General features: G+C 43.4%; 1 protein-coding gene across 1 annotated transcript in view; it reads left to right on the top strand.

Moving 5' to 3' along the window:
- Positions 1-13244: 13244 nt before the first annotated feature.
- TRIM2 (tripartite motif containing 2) overlaps positions 13245-21361 on the top strand; it is a 122577-nt gene continuing 114460 nt past the window's right edge. The window contains exon 1 of the mRNA XM_074866648.1: positions 13245-13287. The gene's annotated coding sequence lies outside the window, so the exon portion shown is untranslated. The remainder of the gene's footprint in view (positions 13288-21361) is intronic.

Below are 21361 nucleotides of genomic sequence, written 5' to 3'. Positions count from 1 at the left end.
CTGATCTCCATCTCTAAACCAGCACTAAACCCAACAAATTCAGTGCTGGAATACAGTGCTACTACTCTCGCAGACAGGCTTGCAGATATGTAGGAGCCTCAGCTCCCCCTGGCTACTGGGGGGATTATATACGCTTAGCAATTCTGAAAATCAGACATGTATAAAACTCAAACTCACCTTTGTTTCTCCCAAAGTAATCATGATTGAAAAACACCCTTTCAAACCCTTCTCTTATGTATGTGGGACATCGGGTATATTGTGTCCTACCTCCAGAGAAACCTTACTGGTGGGGTTTCCATGCTGCAATTTATTACTTGTTGTTGCTTATGTGTATTGGTAGAGTATCTGGCAGACCTTCCAGCAGGCTGTGACACCAAAGTGGCAAGCACTGAACAAGCAGAGATGACAAGACAGTCCATACCCTTTAAGGGGTGTAAAACTGAGACAAAAAATCATATGAAATGTACGCTTATCTTAGGCGTATCTTAAGACAACACTTAAGTGTAAGGATGTGACTAGGTTGTACCCACAAGTATTTGCAGGAATGCAGGCCCAGGTCCACCCACACAGCCCACCAAGCAAGGTTTTGTGTGGGTATAAGGTATGTGTGCCCATTAACAGCAATTTGCAAGGGAGAGACCTGATAAACAGCTCCTTTGCCAGCTGTCATTGGATCACTGACACAATAAACTAATAGAAAAACAGCTTTTTAAAAAATGCTTCTTAGGTACCTCAGGTGGTGCCCCTTCAGATAGAGAAGGGCAGGCTGTTCTAGAACATGTATTTGCATTCCCCTCTTCAGAGGGAAGATGCTTGCAGAGTTCAAAAGGGAAGTATTAAACAGTAATGCTAAGAAAAATTCTATTTTCAGGATTTGGAAAGAGGATTATAAAAAGCAAAAAGCTTCAAGAATGCAATCAGATTATCAGATCACTTTGCAGGTAGCAAAAAAACCCGTCATAAAAATCACAGGATGTACGAAACAAAACAACTGGGAAATACTGAGATGTGGTCTTCCCTGTGAATAATGACCAGTTCATTGCTATCAAAACAAGACATAAACAAAGCTATGCTAAAGTGATCCTGTAGCATAAGATAGAAGTATACAGTAGTGGAAAGAAGTAAGGGGAGGAAGGAAGGGTTTGGCTTGCTGGTGCTGCAGGTGGGGAGGCAGCATGAGGACTGAGGATACTCCAGGAAGAGATGGGGGAAGGGGTGCATTTGTTGGGTGGAAAACACAGAGAAGAAGAGTGAATTCAGATCAAGTTTGAAGTCTGCAGGTTAGTCATCATTAGATTTTATAGATTAGTTCCTGCAAATGTTGAGAGTCAAGATAAGGGGTTGAGACATTACATTAAAAATTAAGTTAGTTCACCTACTGTAAGCAGCAGCTCTGTGATATAAAAGAACATATGCTTTCATTTAGCTCATTATATCAGTTAAATGGTTGAAGGAGGCAATGCATCCAAGGACATCTGAAGATATTATTGTATCTCTTTGTTGCACCCACTTCAGTGTGGTCCTACCACTAACCTTTGGCAGCAATTCTTAGAATAAAATTGCATTTTTTAAATTTATATAGCAAATTTGCAGGCCTAGATCTCATAGCTGGGGGCAGAGGAGGGGCTGCCTTTGACTTTTCTGTCAAAGTTGGGTTGGGTACTAGAACTGAAAACGTTTGCCCTAAATTAATTTTCACTCTGTGGATTGATTTGACAAAAGGGGAAAATCTGAGAAAACTCAGGTTGGCCGCTTTATGCTTAGCAATGGGCAAACTTTGAAACTTGCATCCTTCACAAATACAACCCCATATAAATACGAGCAGTTTTTCTTATATTAAAAAACCCTCTGGAAACCCAAAAACTCTATAAAAATGTGCACCATACATACACATCGTTTTTTGCTCTTTCTCTGCATAGGTCCCTGAAAGCTAGGAAGGACTTCCAGCCCAAGGCAGCCGTGGGCTGTGCAGGAGAGCTCCATCCTGATGGAGTAGGGCATTACTTAGCAGTAGTAATGTATATTCCTATTGCTGCTGGTTTGGGCCGGGGCAATGTGGGGAGGCCCTGGACACAACTGCACTAATTGCTGCCTGGGCACCGATGCCCTGAGGAGCCCGAGATCAACGACTGTAGCCTCAGCAATGAGAAAGGTCACAAAAAGCCAGCAGAGGCAGCCATTTTGCATTGCTTCCTCTTAGCAGATGACATTTACGGTACTCTTTAGGGTGCACTTGAGAGCTTTTACTCCTGCTCGTAAATGGCAGAGGAGAGCCTGGCCAAGGTTCAGTTAATGAAGGGTGTGGGTGGCAGCTCCATCCCCGCTGGCCCTGGGCAGCGAGCAGGACTTTGCTCTTGTGGTACAAATCCCCTCAGTGGGATCTTGTCGGCACTTTGGGGAGGTGCTGCCTCATCTAAACTGTGAGGTACCGCTCTGCAAAGAACATGCCGTGTATTGGGGGGTATGGCGGCAGCGGCTCCTCTGACAGGACAACCGACTTCCTCTTTTCCTCACGATCTCAGGGAGGACATGGAGGATTCAATCCTTCCCACGGCTCTGCCCAGCTCCCCCGGCACGGCCGCCCGGCCCCGAGGCGCCCCATCCCTCCGCCGCCGCCCCGTTCCCCCCCACACCCTGGGTCGGCAGCGGCGGCCCACGGCGCCCGCTGGGTGGCGCCAGAGGCCTCGCGGCGGCGCCCCGCGCCGCGCCCCGCCCCCCCGGCCGCGCCGGTGCCCGAGGGGCGCGGCCGCCATTTCCGCGGGGCTCGGCCCTGCGCCTCGGTAACGTGTGGTGGGGCGCTGCGCGGTGTGAGCGGCGCAGCGTGTAGCCTCGGGAGCGGGAGGGCACGCCCAGCCGCTGTTTAAAGCGCAGCGCCTCTCTTTTTGGGGTGGAGGGGGATTGCATCCATGAGTGGCAGTTTAATCCTGCAGCTGCTTCACGTAGGGTGAAAGTCAGGGGAAGGCTGCGTGTTTTAACAAAGGGCTCAGAGAGTGTGTCGTGAGGCACGTTTTGGCCTTATGTTTCCGTGTAAGCACAAGCTGCTTTACAGGAGGGAAACAGTCTGTAGATGAAGAATTTGCAGGGTGTGTTTCTGAAGGCTTTCTTGCCCACTGGAGCAGAGGTAATGTGCAAGTTACAAGGAAGGATGTGATCTAATTTAAAAAAAAAAAAAAAATAGTGTGATCCTGGGATTTCTCTTCAGATTAAAAAAAGAAAAAAGTGAAGTCATCTGTTTCACTAATCAGTTTCAGAGGCAGGGAGTGTGGAACACATGTATTGGCCTGGCACAAGCTGTGCATCTTTTAGTAGCAGAGGAAGAGATGAGGTCAGGATTGAGAACAGTTAAAAGTCTGTGTTAGGGATGTGTTACAGCTATTCATCATGTGGATGTGGGTGATGTGTGTTTCCCGGGGTTTTTAGATACCTGCTTGAAAATGCTACTTTTTCTTTCATTCCCCACTTTAAAAATGGTCATGCCTACTCATCAACCTGCTTAAAGGTATGTGTAAAGAAACCTGAGACTTGGTAGTGGGAGAAGATGAATCCTAGCTGAGTGTCGGTGACTGATAAAAGACTTGGATCTCAGCACTGTGCCAGGGATCACGCAACTTCTGAAGTAAGCTATGGGCAAGCACCACAGGCTGAAAGCTGGTGCTTTTGGCAGAGTTTCAGTTTTGTTTTCCCCTTGATCTGCAGAGTCAGACTAAAGCTTCTGTTCTCCGTGAAGACATCCAGTCTTGGTTTGGAAACACCAAGCAAAGATGAAAAATCTTCCCCCAGGTGCTTTGCTCCTCTGGTTAATCACCTTGTAGATTACAACTTTGTCTGATTTCACAAATTAACTTTCTTGGCTTGAACCACTGGGGTTTTGTCTGTGTGTGTGTCTTTCTCTGCTGAGTTAAACATCTCTAATAATTTTCATTTTCTCCTTTTGAAGGATTTATATACTGTAACCAAGTCATCTCTTTGTCTTCCTTTTGATAGCCTGAACAGCTGGAGCTCCATAGGCCTCTCCTGCAAAGCATTTTCTTGAGCTCTCACGTCTTCTTTGTGGCTCTTTCTGCCTCCCTCCCAGTTCTTCATCAAAGACCTGAAAACAAGCTCCTCTTCTATTGCTTCTTGTCTCCCCTCCCCTGCAGCACCCTATAAATACAGGGATTGTACTAGCTCATTTTGCTTCCTCAGATGTGTCTGTAATCTCTTAATTTTGTGTAAAGCTAAATTATTTTCAAGTTCTTTGTTTTCTAGAATACATTCTTGTCCTGTGAGGCCTGTGCTTGCTATTAGATTTATTGCATAATGTTTGCTTGAGTACTATGCATTTACTCAGCTGAATTTACTTATGATGAAGTCCTTTTACCATTTGTCCGTCACAGTATGATGAACATACGTGTGTATGTATCACACATACAAACATATGCATGTGTTATGTACATGCCTGTTGCATAAAAGAGGGAGGAAAGCCCCCACCTTTATGAGCTGTGTACCCAGAATGAAACCCTGCAGAGCTCCACTAGAAAGTTCCTCAACTGATCATGTTTCTCCACTATCTCTGTAAATTCACCAGTTAGCCAATTTTTAATCCATTTATTGTGCTTTCATTGGTGTAGGATAAGAGCTACCTTTTTAAGTAGAGTACCCTGCAGCACTATGTCAAGTACTGTTAAAGTTGTTGCACCTTCATGATTATCATTAGCAATCAATCCCGCAGTCTCAGAGAATGCAATCGGGTTTGTGAGTCAGTGTCTATTTTCCATATAATCGGGCAGACCAGCCCTACTTAAGTTCCCATCCTTTCATTCTTTATTGATTGAAATCCATGGTTTTTTACCATAATCTTGCCTTGCACTGAGGTTTATAATTACTGAGGTCAACCCATCTTCCTCTTTAGTATCAGTACAATGCTCCAGTCTTCTGGCATGTTCCCAGGTTTTTGAAAGGGAATATCTTCTCAGAATAATCAGAAGAGGTATGAAATTAGATACTACTGCAGCCCCTAAGTATCATTAGCAGCTTGATGCTAAAGGCCTGGGTAAACAGAAAGTAGTCTTGACACTGATACTGTTCAGTCAAATCTCCTAGGGTTTGTTGATCCTCATGAATGCCTTGTGTGTCTAAACCTCCACTTGACCTTCATGTTCCTATAAATTTTATACTCTTTAAAACTGTAGCATGGAAGGATGAATACTATACAGCAGTCTATTTTGCACAATCCCTGGCACGTATAGAAACTCCGTTTTCATTCTTAGGAATGTATGTTAGTCTCTTCACATGAACTGAAGAGTAAGCGAAGGACTGTCTGTATCATTTTACCAGGCTGTAATCTTTAACTGGGTTGTAACCAGTTAATCTGACTAGGAGCAGACAGAGTTATCAGAACAAACAGCCATCTGTTCATATCCTCCCTTTTAGCCACTGTACAAAGTAGTCTGAAAGGTGCAGAGCAGGAAAGAGAATGGGCGGATAAACTGATCTCTGGAATGATCCTCCAAAGCACCTTATCTTTCCTTCCAGCGAGAAAGGGATTGAATCCTCAAATCACATTTGCAAGGGGGAGTTTCATAATTAATTTCTTTCTGTTTTGCCTGATTCTATGCAGCTGGAGCTGTACATTTTGCTAAATGGGAAACTTGCATTTTGGTGGGGTGTGCACTGTTTCCCATTCCCAAACCCTATAGATAGGTGCAGGCAGCTGTCTTAGGTTCCACAATATGGTTAAGCCTTATCCATTAATTTATGTAAAAATAATTTGAGAGTTTTGGAAGGCAGATAATTCTCACATGCAAAAGTTTATTTAAAAAAAATATTTTTTTTAATTGGATCAATTGTGTTGCTAAACTTAAGAGATTATGTTGAGTCTCCTGAGGTGTGCACCAGTGTGATGTGTATGAGGGGGTGCCTCCCCCTCATGGTTTTTAGTGACGAATGTACTTGTGGGTATACCTCAGTCTGGAACAGGAGCTAAAACCTTACCGACTATGGACAGCACTTTCACTATTGATTGGAATGGAAAGTCACTTAACCATTGGTTTTCATAATGGGGTCGATGAACAAGACCAGAGGGGCCTGATTTCAATCACATCGGTAATTTTTGGCTTTTTCATTTATTTCTGTGGTACATTGTGTGACTTTCTGTGGTGCTCATGAAAGGAAGAAGTGTTTTGTATGACAGGTGCTTTCTGAACTTAAAAGAACAAGCTTGTTCTTCACCCTCCTCTGATTTTCCTGTTATTCCAGTCCTAGCTTTAAGTCCTTCCCTGGAGCACAAACTCAGCAGCGTTGTGGATGCAGAGTTGCGTGGTGACGTCAGGCAATTACATGTGCGTCAGAGCCCTGAAATGCTATATGAGTTAATAACATAATAATATGAGTTAATGAGTGAGGCTCTTGGCTAAATTTGTAGCTGCTCCCAATCTGTAGAACTGCAGCTGTTTCCTCTGGTGGTGATGTCCCTTTGGTCTTGCATGCATACAGCCCCACTGCTATCACTGTGGCGCCTGTGGTGACATTTCTGCTCTGTCACTGGCTACAAAGTTGGTGTGCTCAAAAGTGCCCAGAGGTGCACAATGAAGGGATAAGGGCCAACAGTGGTATGTTGCAACAAGGGAAGTTCCAGTAGGAGACGGGAAAAAATTCTTCCCCACGAGAGTGGCAGAGCACTGGAACCAGTGCCAGAGATGTGATATCTCAATCCACATTGAACCTTGAGTGGGCAAGGCCCAGGATCTCAATGTCTACTATGAAGTTAGCCGTGTGTGGAAAAGGCTTTGGACTGGGTGACCTCCACCCATTGCTTTCAGCCGAAATCTTTTTTTCAAGTGATTCTTCTGCAGTCATTAGTACTCATTCCTCATACCAAAGTGTGTATGACAGAAGTCACTTTTTCACCACAAGATGATTCAGAAGCATTCTTATGTTTGTCCCCAAAATTTACCTTTTTTCCAGACTCCTCATCTTGGTGGCTCCATCTCAGAAGTCACTCAGATTCCCAAAGCAGCTGGATTCCTCTCTCCTTTCCCAGGTGTAGGGTGAGGCCTTACTCTGGAATACAAACTCTAGAGCATAAGGAATTAAAACCAGTTATTAAAAGAGGTGATTTGAACTCATGGGCTTGTTCTTCACTAATGTAAATGTCCCATTTACTTATAGTAGTTCAGAATCCAAACAGTAAATGTTTCTTTAAGGTAGTGAAGCAACAGCTGTATTTCTGGCTTCCTTACTGGGAGTTAGTGGCTTAGGTAATTGGGTTCATTGGTATTTGGAGCATAATCAGCAAGCATTCATTCTCTGTACAGCCAGCATATAAAATTTGCAAGAGCTGCACACAGTGTATACTCAATCAATGTAAATCATTTAGCAGCCCACATAATGGACATCTGGCTATTGGACTAAAAAATCCACTTGGTAATACAGGCAGATGAGTCATGAACGATTTTTCCGGTTATATATAAAATCATTATATCCACAAGAGACTCTAAAAGCTGAACAGACTTTAGCTTTCCAGCCACTAGAAGGGAAGATGAAATGCTGTTGCAGTATTTTCATGTATTCTGAATATGCTTATTCAGTGCCAAGATGGCATTTTGCTGCACTTTATCATTATTATTGACATAGCCCACCTCTAATCACTTGGGGAACTGGGCGATTCTTTTCTGTTCACTGAGGGCTCATGGTGGTGGTGAACATGTGTAAACAGATCTGTCTTGAAAGTAAGTTTGAACTTTGCACAAGGGTTTAATAGTTGCAGAATCTTCCCTGCCTGAATCAGAAGCTAGGGAATCTTCTCTGTGCTTGAGAGCAGTGTGCAGTTGTTGTGGAAGTCAGAGCGTTGGCTAATAATTCAGCAGAGATTTCCTGGGATTAAACTATCAGGTAGAGTGTGGCCCTCATTTAGACCACTGACATCAGAGCAGGAGTGTGTTGGCCAAGTATCAGCAGCTGCAAGGGATGCAGGTGATGAGCTTTCTCATTGCCAACGGATGTCAAATCCCTAAACCTTTTCACTTCCTCATTATCTCTTTGCAGTCAGCAAATGCTATGAGCAGCGAAGCATAGATTTGAGCTCAGTTTCTTTCCTTTCTTGAATAGCTCCTGTGTAACAGGGGAGGAAACATTGCCCCTTTCCATTGCACATCCCTCCTTTTGCTTTCAATGTCACATTATGAATCAGTGGGGAAATTAAACATCTTACAACTTCTTATTTGAAATGAGAACTCGTTTAGCCCCTCTTAAGACAAGAACTCTCCTCACTATCAATTATCTTACCTAGATTTTGCCTAGTGTCTCACAAAATATTCTTCTCTTGACTACGTCCTTCCATCCACTCTCCCATGCCTGTTTGTGCACCCATATCACAGATGAAATGGGCATTTCTTTCTGAGCTGATGTGTTGCAGAGAATGAAATGCCATGGGTCAAACTCATTGATTCTTAGTGTTTGCTTGAGTTGCCTCATTAAGCAGGATTTTGCTCTGTAAGTTCTAAAGAAATAGTGGTTAATGTTTGTATGACTTTTTGGTTGCATGTGTGTTTTGTTTTACTTTTGGGGACACTGTGGTAACTGTAAAACAAAAAGCACTGATCAGAGGTTTTGAGTTATCCTTGAAGAGCCTGGGAAACTATCAGTTACATTAAAATAAGAGAAGAGGGTCTCTTGTGTTTTAGAATGTATGTACTGTGCACTTTTTTTCAGTCCAGGATCTCCAGTGCTCCGTAATGATAGAGTTAGTGAGCAATACCTGCTGCTTCAGGAGAGGAATCCTGCTCCTGCAGAAAAATGCAGTCGTGCAAAGCTGTCTTTTTAATGCTGCCACAAAAAGGCAGAGCACTTTACAAAGGTCTGCTCTCCCCAGACTCACAGCTCTAACTTCAAGTAAGATAAAGGATAACAATTGGTCATGGATGTAAAAGGAGGAGGAGGAATAAAAGAACATGGATTATAGATCAAAGCTGTAACATTTTGTAAATGATAATGTGAGAACTTCCTCTAGGCCATGGATCCTTTTCATGCAATTTATCTTTCCTTCCTGACTGGCAGATGGGGCTTCTGTTTCTCTCTTTCTCCCTCCTCTCTTCTCTTGTGCCTAGAAACCCTTGTTGCAGGTCAGGATGGTGTGAGCTAGCTGCTTAGCCGCTGTACAGAATCAGGAAAAAAAGGACCCTGCCTGAAAGGACTGACAAGTGATTTGTGTGAATCTCACTTAATCCAGCCTCTAGTTCAGTTGTTCTTCAGTGCTAATGGAAATAATTTCTCATTTACATGGGCAGAATTGAGATGACAGTCAGACTCAGCATTGCCCTTTGAAAACATGTAGGGTTTGTCCCTAGGCCATGCTGTATACCTGACTACTAAGAAAAGTCATCCTGGGGTGTTCCTGGGTACTGCCCTAGGCTTGTTGTGGAAGCAGTTCGTACTGAGGTGACTCCAGTATCTCTGCCCTGTCTTGCACTGTGCCACAGCTTGAAAGCACTGAGCAACAAACCTGAAAGTCTTCAGGGAGCTAGTGCAATTAAATGAAGTCCATTAAAAAATAGAGAAAAAAGTCTCTGGTAAGGCAATTGATTAGATTAAGAACCTGGCCATGTTCTCTTTCTAGGCATGGAACAAAGAAAAGACATAGACTTTTATTCCAGAAAAAGTCACTCTCCAGTGAGACAAATTCTCCCCAAACTTTGCTGATGACAGAACACAGAGAAGGGTAATTGATGAACCATAGTGCAGATGTTTACAGAGCTGTTAAGGTTTATGTGTGAAGACTGTTCAACCCTGAAGATGCAGTGTTTTTTGTAAGGAAGAAACTGACAGGTCAGTGGGAGATACACTGACAGGAAGAGAAATTGAGAAGATTAAGCTGGTTTCAGACCTAAGAGTAAACTGCAAATTACCCAGCTGCAGTTCTTGGGTGGTGCAGTACTCAGTGCAATAGGCTGGGCCATTTTTTCTACATGATTTTTTTGCTAGAAAAAACATGTTCAAGTCTATGACTGGACTGATACAGGAAGATAAAATCAACATGCAATAAACATGACGTGAGTCCTGGGGTATACCATTTCAGTGTTCACATTTAAATGTTTTGGTGTTGAGCAATTACAGTGTTTGTGTTGATTAACTTGATGGTTTGTGTCTGTGTGTTTGAGATTCCTGGTAGCGCTGCCAGGGACTCTGGTATCTAAAGATGCAAATAGCCTGAGCTTTCAAGTATCGGGCACCACAGCTAAGGGATATTTATGACTTTCCTCCTCTGAAGGCAATAAAGGCCTTGAAGAAACTATTTGTATGGAGCCTTCAAATAAAAGATAATAGAGTAAAAGTCTGTTTTACTTTGTGTGAACGTGGGAGAAAAAGGGAAGAAGAGTGAGTGTATTTTTAAGATACCAGAGAGAGACACAGCTGGTAAGGTCTCAGTGTTTTCAGTTAGTCTGGTGCTGAATATGTACCAGCTAAGTAAGGAAAAAGATACTATCTGTACTGGAGAAGAAAAATAAGCAACTCTTTAAATTTAAACTTTAGTGAATTTCTACAAAGTAGTTACCTTACATACCTATTAAATCACTTGAATTCTTGACAGATAATGTACTAAAGAAAATAAAGTGGGATTATAATGGGGTTTGGAGGCTATATAATTTGTGGGAAACCAGACTAGGATACATTTTTCCACTTGGCTTAACCTGTTGCCCTGCAGGGCTCCTGTCATTAGAGACTGAGTTAGGCCAGACTCCCTCACTGAGTTCCCTCTTGTTCCATCTGAAATGTGCCCTGCTCTTGTACCTCCCTCTGCTAAGCTACCCTATGGCTATTTCTTTCCAGACCTTTCCCTTCCTTAGACAAAAGCAGTCTTGTGAAGTTGGCCAAAAGTGGAGGGAAAACTACTTGACATTATGCCATTATCCCAGTTTTTAATGACACACGGGCATCTTGAGACATTTTGTCATTTCTGTACTGCTTTTTAAGGTCACCATTTAACCAAGATAAACCAATGTATTAATTGAGTAGATGTTCTGACACCCAGATCAGCTTGCAGGATTTATAAATTATCAGAGGACAGATCCAAATCTGTCTGAAAAAGTCATTGAGATGAATTGTGAAGATGAAGCACAATATAATATTACACAATACAAGCCAAAGCAAGGTGAGGTGCAGAGAGTTAGGCAGGGCTCTTACATCAGCAGTGAAACTACCCACAGTGCAAGTGAGAGGACTTGCTGAGAAGACAGCAGTATGCAAATACTTTTCTTCTTGCCCACAGTTTGCAAGTTCTTACTCAAGTCTTTTTTTTTTTTTTTCTGGAACATTCATTTAAAAGAAAAAAAGAAGTTTTTACCCAGCTTTGGGGGGGTCCTAATCTTTAGCCTTTTTTTGTTGGTTTGTAAGTGATGTTTCTATGCAGATCTCTTGTAATGGCACACTGGTACTGGTTGCACGCCTGTGCAGCTGATGGGGTGTGGCCAACTCTACCTGCTTTCAGGCCAACTTTGTTCAAATTACCCAGGGAACGGACTGCTGAATGGAGGTCTTTTGCTGTGTGAAGAGCAGTGGGTTGCATTTGGGTGTTAATAACATGTTCTGTTAAATTTGAAGGCAGGAGTTGAAGAGGAAGAAATGTGGCAGAAGGCTCAGCAGTGATGTTTAGCTGTTGCAAGATTCATACAGGCAGAGAGCTCTGGGTGTATGGATCAGGCTGAAGGCCTTGAAGATAACTTTTGGCCTTTCTTATAGTCTGTGTTCCCCACCTTACTCCTTCTGTTTCAGTCTCTTTTACTGATTTGGTTTATTGCCAGCTAATCATTGTCACTTGTTATATAATGCTGAATGCAGGTTGTTTGAACCAAGATCTGCATCTTGACTTGTTTTTATGAGGTATCTGGTAAATAAAGTAATTAACAATTAAACTGACAGAGCAAGTCTTCCTGGCATAAAGACATAATGAAAATGTTAATAGCTGTTATTTCAAAAACAGTGTTGTCTTAAGTAATAATAGGGAGATATCATTTAGGATACCCGAGTTGGTTACTCAGACTTGGGAAGAATTCTGAAAGCGAGACATGAAATCAGCTTAAAAGGCTCAATGCAATGCGTGGTAAAGAACCTGGGTACATGAAAGCTGAGCGTTGCACACCTGTCCCTTCAGGGTGGCAACTTCTGCCTCTGACCCTTGTACTTGGGTCACTGTGTAGATCAGCATATCTTTTCCTGGATGTGTCATTGCAATGTGCAAATAGGTGTCGATGGGATGGGCATTTACAGAACTCCGCAAATGAATTATTTTTGTCTGAGCAGCTAGTGCAGCTGTTTCAGTATGGGGAATGGTTGGATTGTAAGCCTTTTGGGGCAGAGAATGTTTTCTTGTGTAAGAGGCTCCAGTGTTCTTCAAGGCTCTGTAGTCCTGTTGAAGAGTAACCTACAACATACAGTTTGGCTGCTTTTGTGGCAATGCCACATGTGGAATTAGGATTTGGTGGTGGAGGGGAAGAAGCAGGGGAAGCACTATTGGCTTACTTTTGACATGTAGCCTAGTTTAGCTGCTGATGATGTTGATGAACAGGGGAAAAACATGCAGAAACATTTCTTCCTCTTTGTCTATGAGTATATATGTGAATATATATAACGCACTAGGTATATTTCTGCATGCTTTTTTTAAAATTCTCTGCAGCACTCTCTTGTCTTTGAGTATATAGGATTATGCATTAAAACAGAATTAATCCCTCATTGTGAAACACACAGGCTCAGCATTTACCACAGTTTTGCTCTAAGAAAGGGATTCAGACATTGTGGTCTCCATCAAAGAATGGCAGATTCTTGGCAGAACCTTCTTCCCTTTGTTTGCGAGTGAAACAGTTAATAGATCAGTCATGCATCATTGCTGTATTAGCAATCACACCCCCAAATGCTAGTAACTGTTCTCACTCTTTCTCCTGAAGATTACCCTTAAATCCTATCAAAGGACAAGATGCCTTTTGCCTTGCCTGGCATTAGCACCCTAATGACCTACGACCAAAGTCAATAGTCAGTAAACTAACTCGCTGACATGGTGAAAAAACAGTGTGCCTTAACCAGACCCACTGTTCCTTAAGATGGTTTTAGTTTCTCCTGTCAATGCCTCCGCTTTTTATTTTTCCCTTTGTTTTGGCTTTTTTTTCACCTCAGCCAGTCTGGCCACATAAACTGAAGCTGAACAGAAGGAAGTTTGCCACAATGAATCACTCAAGAGTCTGTTGTGGGGTCACACAGTCTGGGGGAGTTTTGCAAGGCTGAAGACTGCAGAGGAGCTGGAACTAAGAAAATGAGAAGGTATGTACTTAACAAGTTCGTTCGTTCTTGTTAATAGAGCAGATGAGCTTATTTACCTCCTATCTGCAGCTGAATATGGTCTGTAAAACTGCCCGCTCCTCTTGGTCTGAAAGTTGAGAAACAGCACTGAAGACAGGTCATAAATTGATGAGAGAATTCATGGCCTGTGAGCTCCTTGTCTGCAGTTTCAAAGGAGAGTTGCTTGAAGTTGAATGTTGGGAATATGAAATATTATAACACTTTCCTTGGTTTTGCAGTGCTCACCAGTGAAATGGCTTGGCTCAGCAGGGACTCCTTACTTTACCGTCTAACTACTTTGTCTTTATTTTCATGGTGTTTGTTCATTATCACTGGGATTCATTTACAAAAGCACAGGAGTATTTTATGTGCAGAAAACATACAAAAAGTAAGATTACACTTAAGTTATCATACATTTCATTTTTAAGGAGCAGATACTTTAAAAATAATTGGGTTAGAAACCTATAAGATATATATATATACACTAAAATATTTTGAGTAGTAATTTATATTCTTATAGTTTCATTATGTTTTACTGCATGGGAGACTCATGTTAATGTATCTGCAAAATATTTTTCTCACAGCCTTATAATTGTTTTGCTAATCTGTTATTAGATTTAAAGGATGATCTGGAGATTTTAAATCCTCTTAGTATGCAGACAAAGAGAACAGGATGTAAACTGAAAGGTATAAACAGTGTTTAAACTTTATCTTGAACACATAACCAATGATGCATGATTGTGCAAGTAACTTTTTCAAATGCTTCCCAGTAAATATGCAACTACAGTATATTTGCAGAGATGTACTGGTCATTCTATTATGGTCAGCGTGGTTATCTTCTGGAGTGAACCGTTAGATAAATAAATGGGCTAGCATTCAGATTAGGGCTCATTGTGTCTGGCTCTAAGGCATCAGACCATTTCATTAGAGCTATTATTTCCTTGAATCATAGAATGAAGTCTTCACCAAAATTTTAGTTTATAATGTTTCTTTTCTAGAGACTACAAACAAAAATGGTGGAGGAGGAGTGTGGGTGGGGCCAAAGTGAGAAAGCAAAGACCAGTGCAACTGGACAAAGACGAGAGGTTAAATGTTTGAGCATAGAATTGAAAAGTAAGAGGAAAAAATGGTTTAGGCTGAGTGGAAAAAACTATGTGTGGGGAGAACAAAAATGTAAAAAACAGAATCCAGGAGGCACCTGGACTGACACCAAACTTTGGTTTGTACCAAATACTCCTTTAAATGAAGACCTAAATGGGACAACTCACTACCTTTCAGTCCTCCACCCTCACCTGATACTTATTCCTCTGTGGACAGAATATCAGCTCACAGACCACTTCTATCTAAATGTAAAAGAACAGATACTTTTAATTTCATTGAAAATTCAGGTTATGGGTTCATCATTGTGAACGGAGCGTTTCGGTGGCTTTCAAACCATGTCTTCCCTTTCTGGTTTTGAAACTATGTTTTTGTGTCTGCTTAAAACTCTACTTCTTGGTGTGTTCACTGACAGACTTGCTGCCTAGCTGTGACTGCTGGTTTCCCAGCAGACCATGCACATGGTCCCCACTGCTGTCATGCCAAGCAAAAAACATGGCACAGGAGCCAGAGAGCCCACATGATGTTTCTGTAATGCTGTGTTGCCTTCTTGTAGCCTCAAATCACTTGCTGTGTGAAGTTTCATTAATGCTCCTTGGGTTTCAGCTTCTCCTCGTATGTGGTTAATAAAATTTTGCTCACTATATAAAAAATGTGGAGGAAAAGCAGTGCAAGTGCAAATACGATTATATAGCAGCTATTTGGGAAATGCAACTATTTTAGATGAAACACGATTAAGAAAATGGAAAGGCCTTAAGACTTTACACTTTTCAGTCCTCCTCTAAAGCTATGAAACCCTGTAGTGTTGAGGGCCTTTGATTATTATTTTTTTCCCCAAAAGCTTAAAACTTCTTGAATTATTTTAAAACAAAAGGGAAATTATGAAAATCTTTTGGTAGCATACCACTACCTTACACTTGTCTTTTTAAAAAGGAAGAAATTAGATGTGCTATGTAAACATTTGCATCTTAGCTTTTAATATGACATGCAAACCTAGTGTGATGTAAGGAAAGGTTGTTCAGAGACTCAAAGCCCTGTGGCCACCAGGAAAATCTGAATTCAGTTCCTGCTTTGGCATAGATTTTTCTTTTTTTTTTTTTGTATCACCTTGGACAAGGTGCTTTTTCAATAAGGTCACTCAAGACCTAGGCTACTTCTCTACACAGGGACATCGCAATGAGTCGTAAGGGGCAGTGAGCTGCTTCAGTATTGCTCTGATGGGAACCCTGTGAGTACCTACAATAGTCACCCCCTCTCCCTGCATCAGGCCCTCCCCTCAGGAAGGTGGCTTCATATCTGAATAGACGATGGTAATATTTCAGTGTTATGGGTTGGTCCCTGGGTTAGTGTTCAGTGGGCAACAGGAAATCATGTGTCCACAAAGAATCAAATCTGAAATGCTGAGCCATATTGCCCAGCTGGAGAAAGATGCAGTGCTTCCATCTTGTGACATGTAGTGTGTACTCCATTATGTTTCTTCATCCTCCTGAGCACAGCCTGAGGACATTAGAAACCTGAGCCATGACTAGGATTTGGAGGTGCTGCAGTAATACAAACACCACTGCTACCACTAACCAGCTTGATTTTGTTTTAATAACGGTCTTCTTTGCAAAGCCACAAACCCAAGTTAATTACACAAGGCAGGGGAATGTGGAATTATTACAATAATTAGACCAGGATAGCAGCCTTGGTCCAGAAAAACATCTTTAAGCACAACTGTACTGGATAAAGTTCAGTCCTGCTCATTAGGACCAAATGTTAAGATCACAGACAGCTCCTGAACTGTCTTTTTAAAACTGCCTCTCCTACTGCCTACTGTTGTCTGAAGAGCTGTGCTGCCTCTGCTTCATAGCATCTCCTTTTCCTCTCCTGCCCAGCCAAGCTGAGACCAGCAGCTCCCACCTAATGGTGACTCTGCTCTCTGCACCTGCCCTGGCCTGGGAAGTCAGAGGTTGTAAACCTCATTCCATACTCTTGAGAGAATTTCCCATCTAATGTGTGCTTGTGTGCTGATTTGTTTGGATAAACATGGGTAGAGGAAAACACACATGTGCCTGTCGTTGGGGTTAGCAGTTACAGTTTATTTATGACACCTTCTAGTTCTTGAAATTCTCTGGACTAATGGATAGCTTATGTTCTGATAATATTTAAGTTAGCTCTATCTGCAGAACCTGATTTTTCAGTTTTTCTCCTTCACCTGTTACAAGTACTGACCTGACAGCTTTGCTCTGCCAAGTGAGAGACCTACTGTATTTTATACCTGCTGCTCCCTCACCTGTTCAGAAGCTAGCCTGGATATGGCTGCTATCACACTTCCATAGTCAGTGACTCCTCATAGGGCTGAGGTTAGGCTTTTGAAGCAAATAAAATTTGTAGTCACCCAAGTTACATCAATCAGAATGGAAATTTTTAGCTGCAGTTGTTCTAAAGATCAGTACAGGATTAGTATTGACTAAATGTTGTAATCCCCGATTTCTTAAATCTCCTAACAGCAGGTTGCATCCACAGTGGCATCTACTCGGTCTCGAACAGCTGTGAGACAGCAATTCCCGGGCTTTAATGTGAGTCAGTTCTCACTAGGGAAGGACAGTAATATCCCCTTTCCTGAATGGATGCTAACTTCAAAGAAATGGGTACTGCCCAGCTGTCCACAGCCTGTAGACTCCAGAAACAATTCATTGGTTTGATAGTGGTAACAGCAGAGGAAGGTGATATAAGGCTGAAGAGGAAAAAGACCAAAAGAAAAATAGGAGAGGGAACGACTTGACAACTGCATGGAGATGAGGAAGGATGCCTGAGGGAGAGAAGTAAACAATATGGATGTATCCCTTATGAAATGGGATAGATGGGATTAAAGAAACCCTAGGAAAGTAATAGTAAGGAAATGTAAAACATGGTCATGTGTAGTAAATATGAGCATAGAAGTGAGAGGGCCTGAGAGAAAAAAGAGAGAGCAAAAAAGGGAATATATAATGAAAAAAGTCTTGTTGAGCTGACACAAGAATGCCCCTGGAGGAGAAAAATGCAAAACTATAAAGAATTGAGTATTATGACAAGCCTGAGGTGAAACACAAGCCCTGGCAACAGGGGTGTGGTGGTTTGACCTTGGCTAAATGCCAGGTACCCACCAAGTCGCTCTATCACTTCCCCCCCTTTCCCCTTTTTTTCTCAATAGGGCAAAGAAGGGAAAGAAAATAAGATAGGAAAACAAAACAACCCTTGTGGGTAAAACAACAGCAGTTTTAATATAAGCAAAGCGAAGCAAAGGTCCGCGCGCGGAAGCAAAAAAAAACAAAACAGATTTATTCTCTACTTCCCATTAACAGGCGATGTCGGGCCTTCTCAGGAAGCAGGGCTCCAATACGCGTAGTGGTTGCCTCGGAGGACCAAGGGTGACCCCACCCCCTTCCTCCTTTCTCCCAGCTTTATACTGAGCAGACGTCATATGGTATGGAATATCCCTTTGGTCAGTTCGGGTCAGCTGTCCTGGTTGTGTCCCCTCCCAAGATCTTGCCCACCCCGTCCCACTGGGCGGGGGAAATGTCAGAAAGAGCCTTGGTGTTGTGTAAGCACTACTCAGCAGTAGCCACAACACCAGTGTGCTATCAACACCCTGCCAGCTCCCAACATAAAACACAGCACCATGAGGGCTGCTACAGGGGAAAACCAATTCTGGCTCAGCCAGACCCGATACAGTCTCCACCCCTTATTCCATACCATTTACGTCATGCCCAGGTCCCACATAACACTCATTTATTCATTCCATAAGCTTTCTTCACTCCTCCAGATGTTCAGTGACTTGGCTCCCATCTGTCAAGATGGATGTTCAGGACAGGAGCAGTATGTTTGACTGTTGGACTCCAGCAGCGGCTAGGTTTGCGTCATCATCGCATGTATCTGGTTCACTCTTCGTTGTTCCTACTTCCTCCATCACTTCCTGCAACATACAACTCAACCCACAGATTATTTCCCCCCCCAAGGTTAAATCTCCTTGAGGCACACACTGAGTAGCCCCATTCTCCCGCATTACCCACCAAGTACATCCAGGTCCCTGAGCAAAAACAATCCCACGAGTGGGCTTGCCTTTTCCCAAGAGAGGAGCAATCCACACTGCCTTCCCCAGCCATTTCCCTGTGTGTACTACAGGGACCTTACCTCCTCCCACAGTATGAAGGGGTTTTGTTTGGGCAGGACCAGGACGGTTAACAGATCCTCTGGTATTAATTAGCCAAGTGGCTTCTGCTAAATTTATATCCCAGTGCTTCCATCCCCCATTGTCCAATGCTCTCAACATAGTCTTCAACAGTCCATTGTATCTTTCAATCTTTCCAGATGCTTGTGGGTAATAAGGGATGTGATACACCCACTCAATGCCGTGTTTCTTTGCCCAGGAGTTTATGAGATTATTTCGAAAATGGGTCCCATTGTCTGATTCGATTCTTTCAGGAGTACCATGTCGCCATAAAATTTGCCTTTCAAGACCTAAGATGGTATTTCGGGCAGTGGCATGATTTACAGGGTACGTCTCAAGCCAACCAGTAGTTGCTTCCACCATGGTGAGTATGTATCGCTTGCCTTGGCGTGTTCGTGGCAATGGTCCAATATAGTCAATTTGCCAGGCCTCACCATATCGAAAACTCAGCCATCGCCCTCTGTTCCAGGGAGACTTTACTCGTGTGGCTCGCTTGATTGCAGCACACGTTTCGCATTCATGAGTGACCTGTGAGATGGCCTCCATGGTCAGGTCCACCCCTTGATCACGAGCCCATCTGTACGTTGCATCTCTCCCGAGATGCCCGGATGTTTCATGGGCCCATCGAGCTACAAATAGCTCACCCTTGCGCTCCCAGTCCAGGTCCAGCTGAGCTACTTCAATTTTAGCAGCCTTGTCTACTTGCTCATTGTTTTGATGTTCTTCGGTGGCACGGCTTTTGGGCATGTGGGCATCTACATGACGTACCTTTAGAGCCACGTTTTCCACTCGGGCAGCGATGTCCTGCCACAGTGCAGCAGCCCAGATGGGTTTACCTCTGCGCTGCCAATTGGTCTTCTTCCACTCCTGTAGCCACCCCCACAGGGCATTAGCCACCATCCAGGAGTCAGTGTAGAGATACAGTACTGGCCACTTTTCTCATTCAGCAATCTTTAGGGCTAGTTGGATCGCTTTTACTTCTGCAAACTGACTTGACTCGCCCTCTCCTTCAGTGGCCTCAACGACTTGTCTTGTGGGGCTCCACACAGCAGCTTTCCACTTTTGATGGTTTCCTACCACACGACAGGATCCATCAGTAAACAGAGCATACCGCCTTTCATCTTCTGGTAATTCGTTATATGGTGGTGCTTCTTGGGCACGAGCCACCTCCTCAGGCAGTGCTCCAAAATCTCTACCTTCTGGCCAGTCCATGATCTCTTCCAGGATTCCTGGACGGTTGGGTTTTCCCAGTCGAGCTCGTTGCGTGATTAACGCTACCCATTTACTCCAGGTAGCACTGGTTGCATGGTGTGTAGAAGGGATGTTTCCTTTGAACATCCAATGTAGTACAAGGCAATCGCGGTGCCAAGAGGAGCTGTGCTTCTGTACCAACAACTTCGGAAGCGGCTCGAATCCCCTCATATGCTGCCAGTATCTCCTTTTCAGTTGGAGTGTAGTGGGCTTCTGATCCTCGATATCCCCGGCTCCAAAATCCTAATGGTCGACCCCGAGTTTCACCTGGTATCTTCTGCCAGAGGCTCTATTTGAGGCCATGCTCCCCAGTTGATGTGTAAAGTACATTTTGCACATCTGGTCCTGTCTGAACAGGCCCAAGAGCTACCGCCCGAGCTATCTCCTGTTTGATGTGCTCAAAGGCTTGTTGTTGCTCAAGACCCCACTCAAAATTGTTCTTCTTTCAGGTTACTTGATAGAGAGGGCTCACCAGCTGACTGTACCCTGGAATGTGCATCCTCCAAAATCCCACAAGTCCTAAGAAAGCTTGTGTTTCCTTCTTGTTGGTCGGTGGAGACATAGCTGCTATCTTGTTGACAACCTCCATAGGCACATGGCGGCGTCCATCTTGCCATTTTATTCCCAAGGACTGAATCTCCTGTGCTGGTCCCTTGACGTTGCTTTTCTTTATGGCAAACCCAGCTCTCAGAAGAATCTCAATTACTTTTTGTCCTTTCTTGAACACTTCTTCTGCCTTGTTGCCCCACACAATGATGTCATCGATGTACTGTAGATGTTCAGGGGCATCACCCTTTTCCAGTGCAGTTTGAATTAGTCCATGACAAATAGTGGGGCTGTGCTTCCACCCCTGGGGCAGTTGATTCCAGGTATACTGGACACCCCTCCACGTGAAAGCAAACTGTGGCCTGCACTCTTCTGCCAAAGGAATTGAAAAGAATGCATTGGCGATGTCGATTGTGGCGTACCACTTGGCTGCCTTTGACTCCAGTTCATACTGGAGCTCTAACATATCTGGTACAGCAGCACTCAGTGGTGGCATCACTTCGTTCAGGCCACGATAGTCTACTGTCAACCTCCACCCTCCGTCAGACTTTCGTACTGGCCATATTGGGCTATTAAAAGGCGAATGTGTCTTACTAATGACACCTTGGGTCTCCAGTTGACGGATCAGTTCTTGGATGGGAGCCAGAGAGTCTCAGTTCGTGCGATACTGCCGTCGGTGCACGGTCCTCATAGCAATTGGCACCTGTTGTTCTTTAACTCGCAACAGTCCTACAACAAAAGGATCTCCTGAGAGGCCAGGCAGATTAGACAACTGTTTGACCTTCTCTGTGTTCACACTGGCCACACCAAAAGCCCATCGGTATCCTTTTGGGTCTTTGAAATACCCCCTCTTGAGGTAGTCAGTGCCCAAGATACAAGGGGCTTCTGGGCCAGTTACAATGGGATGTTTTTCCCACTTATCCCCGGTCAAGCTAACCTCGGCCTCCAGTACTGACAGTTCTTGACATC

This window comes from Strix uralensis, chromosome 4 (genome assembly GCF_047716275.1).
Source record: "Strix uralensis isolate ZFMK-TIS-50842 chromosome 4, bStrUra1, whole genome shotgun sequence".
NCBI classification, from domain to species: Eukaryota; Metazoa; Chordata; class Aves; order Strigiformes; family Strigidae; genus Strix; species Strix uralensis.
The sequence above is the reverse complement of the archived record's forward strand: the minus strand, read 5'-3'. Positions and strand labels throughout refer to the sequence as shown.